Genomic DNA, 16560 nt, shown 5'->3' with positions numbered 1-16560 from the left:
CCTGCGCCGCCTTCACACCCGTCTTTCTTTCAGCCGGAGTCAACAACACACACGAGTCGACGAGTGCTGCAGCTGCACCAGGCCACCAGCCCAGCGGCGCCACGGTAAGTACCCCAGCATTGTGCGTTGTTTAACTTTCTTCTTGGGCCCGGGGACTCGGGAGTGTTGTTACACTTACTCCCCTCCCCGGGCCCAAACTATGTGGTCCACCACGCGGCCCAGGCCCAGTCAACACTGAACGACGTGTAGGCCAGGGGGCCTACACGTCGTTCAGTGTTGCTGCCGAGCCTGCTGTCAACTTGGGGCGAGCCGCCTTGGTGGTAGCGGGCTGCCCGCTACCACAAAGGCGGGAGCCGCCTGGGCCTGCTTTGTTTAGCCCCGGTCCGTGCTGTGGCCCAAGGGCCTTGCCTTGGGCCACGCCGGACCGGTACGCAAGGCCCAGGGCACTGGCAGGCGTGCGCTGGCGCTGCTAGGCCCATACTGGGCAGCGCTAGCGCACGCCTGCCTGCCAGTGCCCTGGCCTGGGCCTTGAGTACCGTCCGGCGTGGCCCAAGGCAAGACCCTTGGGCCACGGCACGGACCGGGATGTTCATCCTTGCATGAGGATGATGGCTGGAACTAGTAAGCTAGGAAAGTTTTGCGAAATGTCGCAAAGTTGTGTTTTGGAAAATGTTGGTACTGGCGGCAAACGTCTGTCTTGTCTGTGCTCTGAAGGGCTCGTCGTTATTGCTGTGGATTGGCTGCACGGCTCGTTACCGACAAACGTGTAATATAGTGGGGTTGTTTTTCTGAGCAGATGAATTATTCTAAGTACTGGCTTGGTTCTATACAGAATGTTATGGGTGGCACTGTTCTCACAGCTTCATCCATAAGCGGCTTGCTGCAGCAGTTGCCAGATAGTGTGCCATGATTTGGGGTTGGAGTTCCTTGAGACACCCCTGCACGGGCACAGAGGGGTGCCAATTTGCATGGTAACATAACCTTTCCCTCCCCTGTGAAAAGAAATGCCTCTACCAATTAATTAGCAGCATCGACTCATTCCCAGGCGCTCAAGCTGGGAATGTTCACAGACTCTCCTTCTGCGGCAGCATTGTAAGAGGAGTAACATTCTCCTCAAATGTGTGCCGATGCCGAATTCCTGTAGCAGCACAGGCTGGTCAGAGAGTGCTTGGAATATGTCCGTCTGCTCACTGGGAAGTACTGGTGAAACGCAGCCGCGGCCCGCGAGTCCCGACCCTCCCGCATCATGCTAATTGTGCCGTTTTATATTTTCGGCATTTTTTGTCGAAAAATGCCGAAAATATAAAACGGCACAATTAGCATGATGCGGGAGTGGTCGGCCGCGGCTTAGCATCACCATGGTCTCTGAATTAGCATCATTTTCACCGTCAGAGGAATCAAATGAAGGGGAAAGATGAGCTATCTGCAGGGGAGGAGGTGTGACTGGGCTGCCTGAGGTTTCAAAAATGAGATAATTTTCCCCTGAACAGGCGAGCGGAGACCTTTCTTCTCCTTAATACTATTAGCAATAACCTCGGTCACATGTTTTATTTGCAATTTCTTTTTTTTTTCTTAATTAAATTGCTGGTTGCCATAGCACATTTGCTAGCCATTCGGTCAGAACTGCATAATTGATATTTCGTACTTATGGATGGCATTTTGAATGACTTTCAGCAAAAACAAGTAATAGGCATTTACTTGCTGTAGATCGAAAAGGAAAAAGTTCCAGCATCAGGAACAGCTTCCCAATTTAGATTATTTATAAATGAAGGTGCTCCACCCCTACCACCACCGGCCCCAGCAGACCACAGTAAACCACTTTACTGCCACTTGCCGTGCTAGAATGATGCTAAGTAGTGGTAGTCTGCAGTTCAGTTTAGAAAGGGCTCGCCTCTAACAATAGAAACAATGAAAATCCCTTGTGCCTGGGATGCCGTTATCTCCCCACACTAAACAACTTTACTGAAAGGGATTATAAAGATACAAGCAGTTTTAGCAGCACGGGCTACGTGGTATGGTCTCTATCCAATCTTTCTTCAGTTTGTAAATCAACCAACCACTTTAAGCCAGAAGAATGAAAATATAATAGTGGAGGGGCAGCAGGAACGTACAAAGGTATTCTTACTAGGCTGATCGCAGGGAGCCATTCCATAAATTAGTCTAGGGCCCCATTTGCATCTGAGATATAAGAACACAATACCATCTTTATCCATGTGAGCACCTCCCAAATTAACTTCAGGTATACCATTTGCAGCATCCTTTGTCGGTTCAAATAACTCACCACATGCTTTCGCCCCAAAGGCAATTCAATGTCCATGCTTAGAAACCTCTGGTATTCAGCACTTTATAAATAACCAATTACAATTACGCAGTCTGAAAAACAATATCGCATTATGTTATTAGTGGGGATTTATAGCGAACTTACTGGTCTATTTCGCCCACTCAATGCGCTGGATTCGGGGATCGAACCCATATTGCATTGTTGAATCACTTTTTACACCTGGGAAGACTTGTTTGCTAGGTATCTCTTTGTCTGCTGTTTGGAGCAAGAATGTGGAACACTGGATGGGCCTTTCCATTTATTGGGCAGCTTTAACTTGTAGTCCAATTGGCTGATATGTTTGATTATAACAAAAGGAAATAGGAACCGAGGAGACAACTTTTGGGAGGTTTTATCTATCGATCTATCTTTATGCATACACCATAGTACCAGCTATTCCCAATACAAGCTGCTGTAAAATACACCATCACACTTGCACACGTAAGAATAGTGTACCACCATTAATATGTAAAACCGAATGCTTTTTTCATATTTCGGTGGGTTTTTTGGACAGTAAATTGCACATTTTGTAGGCCATTTTTCCAAACATTTCGCAGGGGGAGAGCCCCCCTGCACCCCCCTTGGGGGAGTGGGCTCACGCGCTGCACGCGCTCGCTACTATATTCGCCCGGGGAAATTTACGCCCCACCAGCTTTCAAACTCACCAGCCGCCACTGGTACCAAGATGCATCCATGAGCAGAGGTCAGCATTTACTTAACTTCTTTGGAATATGGGGGTTGAGTGTGACCAATGACAGTGTCTGGTTTGACACCGCCCCCCCCCAAATCTCACCTGGAGGAGAAGCCATTTCTCTTCTATAATTGACTACATTTTTCTTCTGCCCTGCTTATTTGATCTAAGTGAAGATCTGGTCATTGTGAGCTCGACAGCCAGTGATCATGCAGCGCTGCAACCGTTGAATATCAGATTGAGGGGGGCCTCTTGTACAATTTTCTGTGCACTCTTAGTTAATAACCAGGCTACAAAAGGATCCTGGAATGAGTCCAATGTAAGAAGTTACAATGCGAAACAAAATGATTTGATACATGCCAACAAAGACATGCTCATGCAGCCATCAAAGGTAGAAATGTACATCTCTTCCTAGGGTACTCAGTTCGCTAAATCCAATGCGACAGCTTCTAGGCGGCCCTGTCCGGTTAAGACGCATTGTAATGATCAGGAGGTGCAGACGAAAAAGAGAATGTTAAAGGCTGAACTGAGATATCTTAGAAAGATTAATAATATGGACTCAATCTAACTGGAGGGTTGCCCAGAGCAATGCCAGAGGTTAAGATTTATTCTAAACCTTCCAGCCATCACCTCTTTGTTTTTGTTTTGTCACCCCGAGTGGGCCGGGTATGCCCAGACATGGGTCCCATGCCTGCTGGGCCTAGAGACCCAAGCTACTCCTCACTGATGAGGCCCAGCAAGGCTGAAAGATGTTTGGGGATGCTTGTGGTCTCGTGCAGAAGGGATGTGACCGAGCAGTTCGGGCTGGACTGCCCCTTTTGGGGTGGGACCAAGCCTGATTTGCATATGGTCTTTTCCCTTCTGTAATGGCTTGGCAGGCGAAGAACGATGGTCTTTAGGGTTGCCCAGAGCAATGCCAGAGGTTGTGATTGATTCTAAACCTTCCAGCTATCACCTCTTTGTTTTTGCTCAATCTACTGACATAAAAAGCTTAAAAACATTTACAAAAACTGGTTAAAAGCTCAAAAAAGTCTAATGCTCCAAAGAGATGCTGAAGTCATGCTTCGAATTTTATGCTGTAAAAAATATGTTAATTTCTGGGCAGTTGTGACTAATCAATTGAATTGACAGATTTATACGTAAACTAATGCCATTTAGGAGTCCACATGGAAAAAATACTTTCTGGAAAGACTGCACAAAAAAGGTCTCCTTAAGTAGCCTTGGTATGAACAAGGATCCTACGGAGGCATGGCAGTTGGATTTTCATCTGGAAGACATTGTAGAGGTAATACAGCAAGCAAATGCATCCAGGATTGCTGGACCGGACGGTCTCGCAATGGTTACTTTAAACGGTGACCCGGGATTGTTTGGGCAAATATTTTGTATTCTCTCTTTACTCATATCCTCTGCTGCCACTGTACTCCACAAACATGGAAAACGTATTTAATCATTCCTGTATTCCTGTATTTAAAAAGGCCTTCTGGACACCTGAAGTAAACTCTTTTCATCTTTCATACTGGGAAACCTGGAGGGATGGTTCAAGAGCACTTCTCCAACAAAAGGAAAAGTCATCCCGTTCCCACCAGTACCTTACACTTATACACCTAACCAGGGCTTTTGATACAGTAAACCATGAGAAGCTCTGGGAGAAATTAGAGAACCTCGGATGACCAAGAACTTTGAGTAACATCATTAAATACTTACATGAGGATAAAAAAAAGTACAAATTTGTTTGAACTTGGCGGGCGGGTGAGATGTCAGGGCCAGTGCAGTGCTGTCGGGAACACTAACAGGGATGTGTTCTGGCTCCTGCTCTCTTTAACTTATATATCTGAGATTTGGGTGTAAGGCTAGCAGAGTGTATATCCTATCTTCCAAGGCTATGGCCATATTCAGGTACAACATTTCGCATATGTGGATGATATCGTCCTATTAGATGAAACGCCAATATGCCTACAGAGATCTTTAAACGGATTGCTAGTATACCTGAGCGGTTTAGATTTGGAACTTAATGTGGCCAAGACCATGATTATTATTTTCGAACCCACAAACAGAAGGTATCAATCGTTTTCCAGGTTTCTTGGCTCACAGAAACTAGAAGTCCAATCACTGTGATATTTAGGTTTGATGATCAACCAGAGAAACCCCAAGAAGACTTTGAAAGAATATTTACACAGGATAGTGGCCTGTGCTGCCCAGTTACGAAAAAGAGACTGTACATTTGGGAGGTTTTTTTATGTTGCCAGTTATAAAATATTGTAGGGGCAAAGTAGTGCCAAGTGTTTTGTATGGAGCGGAACCCAGCCCGGCTTTCATTGGTTCTAGGTGATTTGGTTGCATTTTTTTCATCAAATTCATCTAACTTTGTAAATATTTTTTTTCTATTTGGCTGCAAATATATGTGGGCAGAGACCCCCTCACAGGCCCTCTCACCGACTGCCCCCTATATTTATTTACATGATTACCCAGCCAACCCCATAAATTTACGGTCAAATTCAGCCCCAAAAATTAGACGAATTAGAATTCGACAAATTCTACTGCAACCAAACCTCCGATTCCACTTTTATTCCTTGGGCAAGAATTGAGGGAAACTTATGCAAGAGGACCTTGAATTTACCTATGGGAAAGCCTCCTACAATAATTCGTTTTGAATTAGGGTTGTTGTCATTGGACGTTCTGGTAACTTGGAAGTCTTTATTAATATTTGCAAAGACTATGCTGCCACCCTCTGAGTCAATGTACACTAAGCTGCATGAGTGCATAGTAAACACTTCCTGCCAGTTTGTCAATAAATAGACCATGAGTTGTTGGTCTATTTTGGACAAAATTAACTCATCGTCCACTGAGCTCCGTCAGAATCCTAATCTTGTGAAATGGAAGCTATGGAGATCAGACTGGATAGCGAAAATCGAGGCATGTAAAATGCATACACTGTATGCTTGTTCCACCACTGTAAATAAATCCTCTAATTCTGTTTTATCGTATTCAAAGGAATACCCGGGCAGGAAAGAGAGGGAGCATTTGCTTAGACTACGTTACACGAGGGAAATGTTGGGCATTCGAAACCAGTTAACCATGAACCAGAGAACGTGTAGATTGTGTCTGGACGAGGCTACGATGGGAGCGTTGGAACATCTAGTTTCTAATTGTTATTTTATTAATGAGATTCGCACACATTTTTGTGCCATTTTGTATATGATCCTTCCCCCGGGGCTTTCCAAAATCTTTGGTATCGAATCCTGGAAGCATTCTATACCACCTTATCACTTGCTGCTGTGAAATTTGTCAGCCTTTTAAAAAATGACTAGAACAACGAATTTTTTAACAAATTGGATGTGCAGTAGCAATATGGTATTCTTATACATATTTTAGGATATAGGGAAACGTATTGTATGATTGTATTTTCGCAATTCATTCTTGTTTTTTTTTCTTTAAATATATGTACTGGTGTCAAAGGTTTATGTTTAAACCATAACACAATAATAAAAAATATATTAAAAAAAGATGGGGCTCATGTTATGCACCCTCAACAATAAAACCTGGGAAATCAACCATTGGAATTTGCGTTAGAAACCATCTCTGTTATGATCTATGCACTACACAACCGTGCAGAGGCGTCGCTAGGGAGGCATTGGGGGGCTATAGCCCCAGGTCTTTTGGTTGTAGCCCCGGATAGAAGCTCAGGAGCTACAATCAAAAGGCTAGGCAGCCTCGAGTCCCAAAAGTCCCAACATTAGCATAGCCCCGGATCTTTTTCAGACCTAGCAACACCCCTCCAGCTGTCTCAGGCTGTTTTCAAAGATGTCGGAAAGGGGTCCCCCAAACGTCATTTTAAAATGGCTCTACACAATCCGCCACACGTTTTCGGACGGCCCTGGCTCTGAGGAATGTGTGGATGCCTGTATGTGCCTGCACATCAACATGGCGCCAGGACACATTGCATCAATGGATAGGAGACAGTGATGGTGCAGGAAGGTATTGGCTGTAATCTGTCTGTCTGTCTTCTCCCCCCAAATTACTTGGTGTCCAGTGTGATTGTTGGAGTGTGTTCATCCGGATAGCAGAGGAAACACTTCAAGCCACAGCACAGATGTCAGTTAACCCTAAATGCCAGCAGAAGTGAAAGTGACATGCCATAAACAATTACATTCAGAAAGTAGTGTCATATGACCTTTGCCCCAGTAACAGAGCAAGAATTGCAGATGTCATTTTTTTTTTTAGCAAATCGTCAATAAAGCAGACCATTTTAGTTTCCATCTATTTATAACCACAGTGTTTCCTTTACATGCCAGGCGTGAGGTAATTATATGACATAGCTACACCCAGCAGAAACAACATATTCCCAGGGAACTGACTTCCTAATAAAAACATGCATCTTTCATATGGAACTAAAATTAAATAACCCTTATTTCTTAAACACAACTAGTCATGGTTGAGTTGTTTGAGTTTCTTGATAACTAATGAATCTCGTATGTCTAACGAATCACTCACTCAGCGCCTTATGACTAGGGTCCGCGCCCAAAGCTGTGTTCTACCAATTGGGATGGTAGGCCACCGTCTCCCTTTGAAAATCCGTCACTGGCAGCCGGATCCACAGACAAGCGCTCATTGATCAGCGCAGTGGTCTATGTTTTCTAGTGCCCTTCCAGGTTGTGTTGATCCCCAACCATTAACTATGCTGCCTAGGGCTGGTGGCACTTGGAGTGCAACACATCCGGGGAGCCGAGGGTTTCAGTTTCCCAGTATAGCTCGACCTGATGAGTGGGTTATTCATGAAAAGGAATCCACTGCCTCTGAATGTCAGTTTGCACCTGTGTCTGTGATCTCCATGTTTATTATTTGAGATGTTTTAGCTGGGCGTGATAGATGGGCCAAAGGTGAAAAAGATGTCTGCAACTTCCCTCCGCCAGGGCCCCGGTCCATTCGTCAGGATAGTTGGAGGCCCTGTAGTTCTCCAGAACAACTCAAGGCACTAGAATATGGAACCCTGCGCTTGGTGGTGGTAGAGAGGGATACAGGTCTTCCAACAACCTTGGAAGGCCAAATACTGTGACGCTTCTCCTGTGTATGTTGACAGGTGGCACCTTTCTTCTTCGAAAAGCGGGATCACAGTTACTTTACCACCAGCAGATGGACGTTTTGGTGGCGCACTCGGGATTAAACAAGCAACTATATTTCACAACACAGGCACTAGAGGTGTGGGAGAGAGGACACTGAGATGATGTGAGCACCTGTGAAAACAACGTATAATGCAGCTGATGACCTCCCCCATAAATTTCCCCCACACATGTGTCTGACTGGATACCTGGTTTGCCAGACCGACGCACACAACTGTAATGAATGTGTCCAGCCCACAACTGAGGGTCTGATTAGATGGCAAATAATAAAGACTATACAACACACCACAAAGAGCACAATGTTAGGCCATTGATTAATACTGGTTGGTATTACCAAAATCAGTGGTACACTTTTTTTTAAACCTTAAAATGAGGTAATGCCGAGTCATTCGTGGCAGAAATTGAACATCTCAGCTGCATATCAACAGACAACCACATAGTCCACTGAGCTATCCTGCGATTTGCTATTTAGTCAAGCTTGGCTTCTAAGAATCCAGCAATGCTGTTGGTCTCTTTAATGGAAACACAGATTCCCTTTTCGTGGTTGAATTGGGGTCCATGCTAAAGGCCATAGTGTGAGAATTTCTAGGTATCTATAATGGATATATCTCAGCACAGCCAGATGAGAGAGAAGGGCCGGGTTGGTGTTACTTCCCAGGACTGATTGAGTATTTTAGCCACTTTTATAGCAGTATTTTCATGCAACATTTTCTTCATTGACAATTTAAATGCTCTTTGATAAAATATCGGGCTGCATATATAGATAGTTACTTGTAGGTCATATCCAGTTAGTAATTTATTACTCGTATCTTGCATCAAGTTCCTTGGAAGGATCTGGGTCTCGGCATCTAGGACAGCTCTCTTTCTAGCCAGTATTGGTACTGTGGCGGAACTTGGTGCGGGCAACTCTCTAGAGAGACTCGCCTTCTTCAATGTGTTTAGACCATTGCTGGTAAGTAAGTCTATCCCTATCTGCCAAGTAGCCATGTGTGATGCCATCAGCCGTACTGGGGTTTGAGCCAACACAACCTTGTATTCTAGGGCCTGCGGCTACATTTGATCCATTATAAGCATGGGTTTATGTACCTCTGCATGCAAACCTCTCTTTGCAAAAGGGAAGTCGGTACTGACTGCAGCTGTTGAGCATGAGAGGGAGTCATTTGGCAGCTAGCAACATACACCATTATACGAAATAGCTAGGTGTTTACAGATTTCCTTAAAACTGAAAGAAACCAGGCAGAACATCCCGAAATAGGAATGCTTCCTTCACAGTTAAACTTGTCATCAGGAGCAGAGCTAGCCTCAACATGTGCAAGATGGTGGGGGGCATTGGAGGACGTTTTGAGTGGCAGAATACCCAATGCCCCACCAAGTGCCAGAAAGCCCACTGCCACTTTTGTCTTTGCTTAGTGCTCCCTAGCCTCAGTAACCCGCTACAGGCATAAGCTGTCTACCTGCTCCCACCTGTCCTGAAAAGAGTATGGAAAGCATCTGAAGCATAGGCGTCAGTGTTGCTAAGTTACTTGTGCTCGGAATCAAACAGGACCCCTTTTCGCGGGGAGGTGACTACAGGTACCAGCATAACAGACAAACGTGCATCAGTGTTGCACAAGGAACTGAATGTGTTAAACATAGATAGCTGCAGTAACCGCATTAACCCATTGCACTGTTGACCCTCTCCCCCCTTTCTTTGAGACCAGGAGGCTGAATATCTATGACGTCTTCCTTTGGCCCATTATATCCATCTTTCTCCCCAATTCAGAGGCTATTTCGTTTCACTAAGAGATTCTAATCATCAGGAGGTGTGAGCCATCTAAAGGCTGAGCTGTGCTTAAGTCATTGGGGCTCATTACAAGTTTCCCGGTATCTAGCTGGTAATTTAAGCAGGATACCGGGAAACTGCTCTTACCACCTCCGCCGCCTGATTTCCCGGTAATACCGGGATATTACAGCGGCAGAGATGCAGGTAAATTCCCATTCCATTGGGATTCCATGGGCTCCATGGGATGGGATTGCCTGAATTACCGGCACTGGTAGAACCAGTGCCGGTGATTCCGACATTAATTTTCCAGTAGGGGCCTGAACTACCGGCAGGTCAGGACTGCCGGTAGATCACTGCCCCCAACGGGCAACTTGTGTTTCTCCGGTCCGGAAAAAATGCCAGTGCCGGAATTACTGGAATCTTTTCCAGACCGGAGAACTCATAATGAGCCCCTTGTCTTCATCATGGGGATGTATTGTTATGGGCAGGGCAGGCTTATGTCCTCCATCACATTACTGCTGCTGCCTGTTAATGGATGCTTAAACTCAAACCTTCTGCTCCCACAGGTGATAGATTTGGCAGGATCTGGTTGAAGCCTCTTTCCCCTCAGCGCCACGGGCTGAGCATCACGGCAGAGTGCTGCTTTCCCCTGCCTCAAACCTTCCTAAGCCAGTGGCTGGCTCCACCACTGCCTGCTTAGCTTTGGGGCTCCTTTGGAGCCCTATGGCCCTGGGGCACCACCTGTAAACTCAAAGGTGAACACTGAGAGGGTATTGACCTCATATGTGCAGGTACCATCATTCCCCTTTCCTCTCCTCCACCACCCACACTCTTCTTCCCTATGCAGATCACCTTTTCATGCACATATAGTACTGCTAGCTCGGTAACTGAGAACGGTGTCCACTGAGCCACAGAAAGGAATTCAAGTTCTAAATTGCATTTCTCCCCATTCAAGTTCTTCAAGCAAGCCATCTTTCAGCACTTTGGCAGTCTGTCATGGGTGCCTACAATGTGTACACTTCATTTCACTTGTGTGCTTGCTTGTCTGTAAAACAGTTTCTGAACATACTTGGCAGTGGTTCCAACGCTGCAATGTTTCATGCTAACACTCACAGGCCTTGACAAATCTTTCCAATTCTGCCAGAACTGCCGGTCGAGTAACTTAGTTTATCTACTCTACTCATGAACTGGATGGGATCATATATTTTTATTGAAACAATAACATGATGACCGCTGAAGTGATTTTTCTGTGTGGGGTTTAGAGGTGCTGGTAGTGTTCCTAGATGGGCCCACCCAGACAAAAATATGCAGACCTGTCCTGAAAGAGAGAGCACACGGAGCAACAACGAGTGAGAGTTGGAGGCAGCACGCCACATCCCATCACAGGTGAGCTTGGCCCTTGGGGAAGGTACTCTGCCTCTGGCCTGCCCGACAGTCACTGCATGTGCATTCCATTTCATATGTGCTTAAAAACACTTCATGTCCTCCTTATTCAGAGATGTGGTTGATAATGCCCTGCGGGGCGTCTCCATTGATTGCTCGCAAATTACTCTTCTGCAAAAGTCCTATCGACCCAATGAAAAACAAAACCTGCTGAGACAAATGAGTCTACAAAATTCAAACACTCAGCCCTCCTTGATAAATATGCATGCATGATGCTGCAAATACCCCTACTGCTTTAAAAAGGTGTGGGTGCAGAATTTCATCATGCACGTCTTGCATAAAACACTACAGTTCCAGCATTTCATCAAAAACTTGCTGCAACGAGGGAAGTTACAGCATCATTCTAATATTGAACATGTTCCCAAATAAGTGCCGCAGAAGAACCCTGCGCACTAGATCAGTGTCCCTTACATTTCACATCCACATCCCGACACAGTTTACCCATCCTTCCCTACTCCTGAGGGCAGGCTTCTTTTGGAGAGTTAAACTCTTCTCCATAGCAGCTCATACTGTGTTGCAAGACACTGAGACCAAGGTAGGGAAAGGAAGAATCTCAGAAACTTGATGTACATCTGTCCTTTTTGACGCAGCAAGAGGAAGAACAACAAAGGGGTTCTTCCGCAGGGCCTAGTCTTGTTTATGTATTGTACTGTGTTGTATTGTACTTGTCATTTATAAAGTGCCTTTTACCATTATTAGAATCTCCGAGTGCTGTTAGCGGGAACGCCCTCGGAAGACTGAAATCCAGAGTTTTGGATGGAATGGAATAGGATTAGGATGCATGTGTGCATTTGGCCAAACCAGGCTTAGCAGGGCTGGCCAGGCTCTGGTAGAGAGTGTAACCATTTTTTGAGAACCCGTCCTCAACACAAGGAAGTTCATTCCATCCCCAATCTAGATGTCACACAATAAACGGTTTCATGTTAGTTCTTTTATTCAGCCCTATCTCCAATTCATCTAATAACCCTTGTATCCCTGCCTCTGAGCTACCAATGAGCCAAGAACCAGGCTGGTGTCCAGGAAATATATTTATTTATTTACATTATAGGTAATAGAAATCACACTAAACTATACACGCCACCTTCTTTGTGGCTCACAATTAACTTCTTGTTACACAAATAAATTACACCAATGGGTTGGGAAAGGAACACATATCACAATTCTTTACTTTCTACAAATTTCACTTCAAGAAATAATTAAACTGGTCAATAAACAAAAAACGATTACATATGCAATGCTGTGCAATTTCGATTTTCTTGCAAGCTTAAATGGCTAGCAATTTACTTTTACAAATGTGTGCATATGCAATTATTATTTCACACACACTTTTGCTCTAAAATAAACAGGCTGATTTAGCAGTTTGTTTTTCAGACACCCCATACTTTGGCTCTGTGTTTGGAAAGTCGGACAGAGAAATTAGGATGATTGAAGAATTTTGGACTTCAGACCACTCTCCACCTAAAAGCCTGTGTCGGGGAAGCTGGATAGCAAACATTGGGATGATTGGAGATTTTTGGATTTCAGACCGACCCTCCCCCCCTTGACTTAAAGGCCTGTGTTGGGGAAGCTGTACAGTTTAGGGATTTTTTTAGTTTAGGGACAAAGACACCCCTCTTCTTAAAGAAGTCCGGCTCAACAGGATAAAGAGGGTCACTCAATTAAATTATAGCACACATAGGGCATGAGCTGTGTTAATTTCAATTTTTTTTAAAAATACCCTGTGGTGTTCTGCCAGGGGGAATTAATTAAATGAATATTTCTTTGTTAAATAGGCTAAGGATCTACACAGTTTTGCTTGCACGCCCTCTATAAAGGGAAAGGATTTAAGTCCAGCAGATCCCCCCACCTTTTGGTTGCAAAGGGTTCAATTCTACTTACATAGGAAACCTCTGTTTAAAGTTCAGGAAAGCCGGCTGCATGTCAGAACCCTCTGGTAGGACAGTGCAGGTGCCTGGTCACTCCACTTTCAAGGATGGTCCCCAGCTCTTCACCAGTGAGTCCAGTTAGCTTTTTTAGGGATCCCTAGCAATAGACAGCTCCACCCAGATGCAATCCCATTTGGTGAATCATTGTGGCTGTCAGATGGTAAGTTTCAGCAGCTCTCCCCCTTCCTCCTAGTGCATCCACTTAATATAGCAGCGATGACACCATCAGGTTACAATATCTGGGAGTACCCTTCAAGAGTTCTCGCAAATAGGACTGGTCAGTTACCCTTCTCTCTCCTCCCAAATCCATCCCCTCTCTAAGGACTGGCTTAGGAGTCTGGAACAGACATATGGCAGCTTCCATTTGCAATCCCCATTTGTTCTCATGTCACATTTTTAGCAAAACCTAGTTATGTGTCAAAAACGTTATTTATTAGTAACTGCCATAATATATGTATTTTCTGATTCAGCTAATCACGGGGAATAAATAAAACAACATCCTGTTGCACAGTCGTTTGTCATTTTTCTGCCATTTTTACAAAAATTAAAATGGTGAGGATCATGTGATTTATTACCCATATTCCAAAATGTTACTCTCTACCAACTCTTAACTTCGGGACATTTTCAGATCAGCCAGAACCCATTTTAGATGGCCATTACAGTTCCCCGAGTCACAGGTGGATGAGTTTTATATCAACCAAATTGCCTGGAAATTATCTAAAAAATTAAACCTGTAATCAATGGGACCAGTGGTTGCTGAGAAAAAGACTGAAGTTCTAATAGTCCTTTTAAAGTAATAGTACATCTTTAGGTTAATTCAAATAGGAACTCTGCTTCTTCCAAGCCATTTGTCTGGGCCAGTGTTTTTATGAGTCTCTTTGTTGTTTGAGGTGCAGGGTTCAGATCATAAATGGGGGGGGGGTGCATTTGCTACACAGAGATCCCCCTACCACAGACATCTGGCATCTTGTATTCTTATCTGAAGGAGACCACCATTTGATATGAAAGTCTTCCATGTTCCTGTATTTCTCCTTTCCAGAGTCCAGCCTTGATTATAGCCCCTGTGTTCATACCTCCCCCCTATATTCTGAATATTCACCAGCCAGACCATTTGGCCTGCTCAGAACTGGCTTTAGAGACAGCAGCCCTAGGGAAACCTGGTTTTCGACACCCTATGGGCAACATTGTATTGCAGTTGTAAATAGTTGGGATGCAGTCAGGCTTTCAGTGGGGGAGTTCTATGTGAAGTATGCCCACCAACCAGCCAAAAGGGTCTGCCTTGGGCATAAATGAAACCTTCATGTGACCCATAGAAAAACGTTTTTCCTTTCCCTTGTTGCTGGTATTATGTATGTAAAGCATAATATAAATTACATCTTGTTTACACACACCACGTCTTTTCCCTGGCATCTTTATGTTGCCTGGGGAACATTCTTCTAATGTCTTGTTTTAACTTGCAAAGACACATGCAAAACCGTTAGCCGATTTTGGTGTCAGTGTTTAAAAATCCTGTTTTTCACGTGAAAGGGACCTTTGAATTTCATCTGCCTTTGTGAATAAAAATGCTGCAGGTTTTGGGGCCTTTGATTATACCCCACAAGAGCAACCCATGTGGTCAGGCATGTGGTTGGGTGCAGAGAGGAGTCGGGAAATTGCATGAAGGACATGGCCTGCTACTCCAAGCATTGTCTGGTTTGGTGCAACATGCATGACAGGAGCATGATGCTGTGAGGCCCTATCTCTTGCATAAGTGGACACATCAATCCAGTAACCTTCCTGTTACCCAGGCACCACTTTCCCCATCTACGGCTTTATTTTAGAAGTTAGTGCATGCAGGAAAACATAGGGCCTCATTACGACCCTGGCGGAATGGGTTTAACGGCACTGGTAACAGTGCCAGCACTGTTAAACCCATTCCGCCCTATCACGAGGTTCCCTCGCGGGACCTGCTCTGGATGTCCGGTCAGACCAGAAGTCCTTTGCGGGTCCCACGAGGGAACTAGCATGCTAACAACGGGCCTGTCATTAACGGGCCCGTTGTTAGCATGCTCCTCACTGTCATTGAGCCCTATGGGGGCTCAAATGGGAATGGGGTTTGTCCGGGTCCGGGTTCCCTGAATGGGGAAATACCGGGCCCTCCAAAGTCGGAATGGCCCAGTAATTCCTCATTCACGGAACCCGGACACGAGTTTGAAGGCAGCCATGCCCTTATTAAGCGCATGGCTACCTCCAAACTCGTAATGAGGCCCATAGTCTTTCTTCAATTCACCTGAATTACATGGACTAACCTACCTAGTAGCCATTTGCTAAATTAAATCCTATACCTTGAAATGTCATGTCTGTGTTACATTGGGTCGTCTACAACCCTAATTGCAGGGGAATACCGCTTCAGGGTTCCTTTTGAAGCAGTGCAGCATTGACTGCAGAGCATGCTGCTACAATGTAGTTCATTCTGCAGCACATCAGGAAATGCTTTTACAGCGACATGTTTGGTGCAAGCTGGAGATCTTGTGCTTTCCAATATATTTTGTGTGCAGTGCATTCAGTCCTCATTTGTCCTTTGCATTCTGAAACTTGCAGTCGTTATTATGCCATTTGAAATGCAACACCAGGCCCCACTATGCAATATCAAAAACAGCACTTGATAACTTGGGAGCTCTCTGTGGGCAGGACCATAGGGGCATGCTGCTTAGAGTTTGCTGTGAATCCTTATTCTGGGGTGTAGCAGGGCCTTGGGGCCTTATCTGGTGCTGTGCACAAGTGACTGCTTGGGCATGCTGGCATGCTGCTGCCACAGGCAAGGGTATAAAGGTTGTGCTGCTGCAGTTTCTTGCAGCCAACTACAGCCTGCCTGCACAATCAAAGTAGTGCCTTCCACCTGTCCCTGCTCTTCACAGCTCCTCTCCTGCTGGACCTCTGTTTAGCCCTCACTTCATTTTCTGCAGTTGCCATTTGTTTACATTACACATTGCTCTCTGTATGGCTGGAACGTGAAAATCATCACCAGACAGTTTAGCGGATGTATTACAAGGAGCTATTCTCTGGCCCGCATATTCGACCCCTCTCAAAGCAAACAAACATCACAGAAGGAGCACTCGCCCTCATGCGTGAGTACTATTAAAATGATACAATAGCCATCGGCCCTATAAAGTCCTGGAGACTGTGAGGGGTCAAGTGTATTTCTTGAGGCCTGTTCCTCCTTACATTACCTATTCAAATCTCTTCTCAATGTGTATCTCTGAACTCTTCACAGGGAGCGAGCAAATGAGAGTGAACATACGAAGGCAAGGAGGGTGGGGACT

General features: G+C 45.1%; 1 protein-coding gene across 17 annotated transcripts in view; it reads left to right on the top strand.

Moving 5' to 3' along the window:
- The window catches only part of MICAL3 (microtubule associated monooxygenase, calponin and LIM domain containing 3), a 2299897-nt gene that overhangs the window by 6593 nt on the left and 2276744 nt on the right, over positions 1–16560 (top strand). The window contains exon 2 of one of the 17 annotated variants that reach the window (XM_069628664.1): positions 11153–11276. The exons of the other annotated variants lie outside the window; for them this stretch is intronic. The gene's annotated coding sequence lies outside the window, so the exon portion shown is untranslated. The remainder of the gene's footprint in view (positions 1–11152; positions 11277–16560) is intronic. 17 annotated transcript variants of the gene reach the window in all.

This window comes from Ambystoma mexicanum, chromosome 12 (genome assembly GCF_040938575.1).
Source record: "Ambystoma mexicanum isolate Mex_15411 chromosome 12, UKY_AmexF1_1, whole genome shotgun sequence".
Classification (NCBI taxonomy): Eukaryota; Metazoa; Chordata; class Amphibia; order Caudata; family Ambystomatidae; genus Ambystoma; species Ambystoma mexicanum.
Note: the sequence above shows the minus strand (reverse complement) of the source record. Positions and strands in the feature narration are given on the sequence as shown.